Here is a 4640-nt window from a genome sequence, read left to right as displayed (position 1 = left end):
GTTTCATTAAAGTTACATAGAAAAATCTTCCCAAAGTCAAAAAATCATTCAAAGTATACTTTAGGGATAATATTGCTTTTCTCTTTTCCGTTTGTTGTGGGTTGCGAAAGCTTGTCAAATTTTGTGAGATCGTATTTCGGTGTGAGAGAATCCTCTCTAGCTCGTCCACTTTGAGTTCGCTGCTGCGAAATAGTTAAATGATTCCCTTTTACATTTTAGCTCTTCTTTGTTCATTTTTGAATCATGAATGTTGTGAGTTTTTTTCCGAGCGAAACAATGAGCTGCTATTCTAAAGTCATTTATTAGTTTCTATAAAGCTTGAGTCTCCATTTAGTTTGCTTGAGTTGTCTACTGTTCTTTGGCTTCAACTCGAGTATTAACGGTTGCTTGGTTCTGTTTCTCCTTTATTTTTCATGTCTTGGACTAATGTTCTCTTTTATTTTATTCGGAATGCTAGTGTTATTTCGCCTGTTTCCATATAGTTAAGTTAGTTTTGAATGAGTCTGTTAAGTATTTTGGTTATCTTACACTCTGTTTGATGGTTGTTTTCTTTCTTATCGATACCTTGTTGGAGTTTCTTCTACCTATTACTATTGTTGTTGTTGCTTATAGTTTTGTTTTAGGATGTGTTTGAAGCTGAGTATTTTGTCATATTTAAGAGGAATACATGTTGGATTCGACCGAATCACTCCCTCTAAACTCCTAAATTTATAGTGTAATAAGCTAATATCCCGAAGCTCCTATAGGTAGAGTTCTTCTTATTTATTTGCATTGATTTCCTCGTGTGTGCAATCCATTGATTTCTTATTTTAAGTTCAATTGCTAGTGGTTTGGTTATGTTTTGTATGGTCTCCGTATTGGTTCACTAAAATGACGAATGATTTTATATCCTAGTTCATTAATGTACAAAATGAAACTTCAGAACATGTGAAAGATGGAACCATTTTGTATCTAATTAAATTGTCTACAAAGATAGAACCACTTTATATCTAACTAATTTATTTTCCTTCTCTGTTTTGTACTTGTCCAATATTGATTTTCATCTTGTGATAGGTGATAGTCTTGATTAAAAGTTTTTTTTAAGTTTACATATCATATGACTTTTGATCTAAAGCTTGATACTTGGTCACTCACTTCTTCTTTGTCTTATTTCATTAAATATGAGTTCTTTGTTGAAGCATAAATGCCTAGTTCTTGCTTAGCAATTTGGTGTTAGAGGCTAAGTCCATGTTCAGTTAACTTTTAACCAAGTGTTTTATGATTGTCTTTGTTATTATCTAAAGTTATTTTCTTCCATGACTCACTTCCTTCACCTAGTCAAGAAGTCCAACTATGTTTTCTCGAAAGTCATAATAATGAAACAAAAAATGAAGAAATAACTAGTTTGAAGATTTGCATCCCTCCTTTATTTACTGTGAATTTTTTTATGTAAATTTTTTCATCCGGATCCTGTTCAAAGATTGTTTGTTATTTACAGTCGATTCCTAAAAAATGTGTGAAATGTATTAAAAAGAAAGGTGATATTTGTCTCCTCCTTCCACTAATCTCTGTTTGATTTGTTCACAAGCATGTTTGGCCAGCTTATGAGATTGTTTTGAAGCGTTCATCATCTATCTTCGTCCTTAGCGTAAAATTATAGCCTTAGTTCAGGTCATCTAAGCACATGCTAATTGTTCAATACTTTGGGGCCTGGTAATTAATTTTTCAGCATGTATTTGTTAGTTAAAATCACACTGACTCTCGTATCTTTGTCTAAAATTGAAAATATATTTCATGGTTGTTAGTTTGCTTTCTATTTCAATGGCCGATATGGTGGTTTTTCTTAACAACTCTTTTGCAACTATTGTATTTATCCATGCATAACATTGTTAAATTTCGTCAAATAGGGTCGGTCAGACCAAAGCATGTGATTTTTTTTATTTGCTAATGTTGCAGTATTTTCCTTTTAATTTTTTGAGAATTTTGTTGGTTAATAATTATGTATTCCCTGGAATATGTACATATATATATATATATACACACACACACACACAAATATGTGTGCTATTGTTTAATGTTGTAGTTTCTTTGTGAACTTTGTCATTGTTTATTTGGCTCCTTTGTTCTCTCCCTTTAAAGTCGCTTGTTTTTGTCTAATTTGGATTTCTTAAGTGGATTTTATCTTTCAATTCCGTCTTTTTCAGTTATATCTCATTTATATTATTTCCTAGTATGCTAATTTCTCGTCATTTTTTGCATGTAAAATCCACCCGAGTTCGCCAAGAACTCATTTTCTTTGTTACGTTCTGAGTTTGCCACGTAGGTCCAAATTTCCTCCTCTCGATTCAAACCTACAGCTGATGAACACGAAATGAAGGAAATCAAAGTAGAAGAATTTGAAGAGATGGGGCCAAAAGGGCCCTTTGTATTTTTGTTATTTTTCGGTCTAAGCCCTTGTCATTTGTATTATTAATAAGAGCAACTTACAAAAATAACTATATGTATAGCCTTAATGAATATCAATAACTATAAGTATGTTAATTACAATAAATGACTATCATTTTTATCACTTTTTAGCTGTATTTTTGTATAGTTTTTTGGTTTTTTTTATTTATACATTAATACATCTCTAAGTATAACAAACTAATAAAGGAATTGAATCTAAATATAACCTACTATCCTTACATTTCGTCCATGCAATAAACAACTTCTTATAATTAATTAAAACTAAATATGACAAATTTAAAGACATATCAGATCTTATTCTTTATCAGTTTAACAAAAAAATGTCATACATCATACACAATTTTCTTGTACTCTCCATATTTCTTATTTTGCCGTCGTAAAGGTATTTATATTTTTTTTGTTAATTCAAGTTATTGTTGTAAGAAAATTGTTGAATTTGTAGATGAAGGTTAAGTATTTCGATTTTGAACAAATGAACTACATGTCAATGATACACTAGTTGGTACAAAAAAAATGAATACACCGATATATAATAAAATGAATATATTTTTATTAAACCCAAAACTGAATACGTCGAATAGCACTATACTTGTATTCCCGAATCAACTTTTTATCTTTGATATATTACTTTTATAGATATAGATATAGTTGTCTTTGTAAATCGACATTTTGACTTGTGCTTATATAATACTCTAAGTATCTATAAATATGAAAATTGATACATTTCAACACTGTTGTTAAGCAAAAATATGAATACATTATACAAACGAGCAAAAAAAAAACAATCAAACTGTATAAGTATGTATACAATAGACAAACGAGCAAAAAAATACAATTTAAGGGTATCAAACTGTATAAGTACGAGATATATATGTACTAAGAAGTACTTGATGGATACAAGATCACAAAGATCGCTCCTACAGCTATGTTAAGTATCTTAAATTTGAATGAATTTGGGGTGGGGGAGAGATAAAATATGTGATGTATGAATATTGATAAAAGAAAAAAAAATGATGATGGTAAACATGGAAAAGGATCAATAATATGTCTGCCATAATTATTTAGGCATTCAATTATAATTACTTTCATATTTAATATTTATTCATTATATTAAATATATATAAAGAAATTATTTGCATAGAATTAACTTTGCTATTTATAGTCTAATTATATCCATATGACATAACAAAATTAAACATAGCTATTTTATTTTGAAAATATATGGATGTTTGCCATAATATGAAGTTTTTCCTATTAATTATTATCTTGTTAGTTTATGACAGGTAAAATCAAAATGAGCCTAAGGGCCAAAAACGAAATGGGTCCAAATACCAGTCTAGGCGGACAGAATTAGATTTGGATTCAACGCTCTCTCTCTCTCTCTCTCTCTCTCTCTCTCTTTATTTTACCTTTTACTTGCTGATTGATACTTGTTATTAAAGGCGCTTCATTTCATTTTTAACAAAATAACCAAATCGATTGTTTCTAAATACACTTAAAAATTAAATTTTACAAGTCAAAGTCTCAATTAAATAGTAAAATCAACACTTCACTTTTCAAACAACTCTAGATAATATTTCTTATCGCAAAATAAAGTTAAGTTTTAGCCAAACAAGTTAGTCGTTGGATAATCCCGAGTTAGCAAATATTTTAGGTGTCTTAAACACCTTCCTCAAATATAAATAGAAATCCCCGACCCCCCTTAAAAAAATTTCAACCGGTTTCCTGTTTTAATCGATTGAAAAACAATTTTCTTGATTTTTCTTTAAAATAAAGTGGTGACTCTCAAAAAGTCAAAAATTTATGAAAATATGTTTTTTCGAAAACGTAAAACACTTGGTCTCTTATGGTGTCATTATTGGATGGTTTTAGGCCCTATCTTAAAGCTAGATGGATAAGGAGGTACCCTCCTAATGATGGTTAGTGAAAGGTTAAAGTTGATGAAGCTTCAAAGGATAATTCAGGGCCTAGTATTGCAGATTTTTGTATTATAAATAATAATGGAGACCTAGTTGGTGCAAAATATTTGAAGATACTTGATGTTTTTAATTTAGCGTTTGAGGCTGATAGGCTTTATAATATTGTTGGGAGAAGGGATATACCAACATTTTTGTAGAAATTGATTCATTGACAATGGTATATGTGCTAAATGGTGTCTACCAGGTACCATGGAGAAATGTTATCACACTATGTAT

This window comes from Solanum lycopersicum, chromosome 12, assembly GCF_036512215.1.
Source record: "Solanum lycopersicum chromosome 12, SLM_r2.1".
In the NCBI taxonomy this organism is placed as follows: Eukaryota; Viridiplantae; Streptophyta; class Magnoliopsida; order Solanales; family Solanaceae; genus Solanum; species Solanum lycopersicum.
This window is presented reverse-complemented; position numbering follows the sequence as displayed.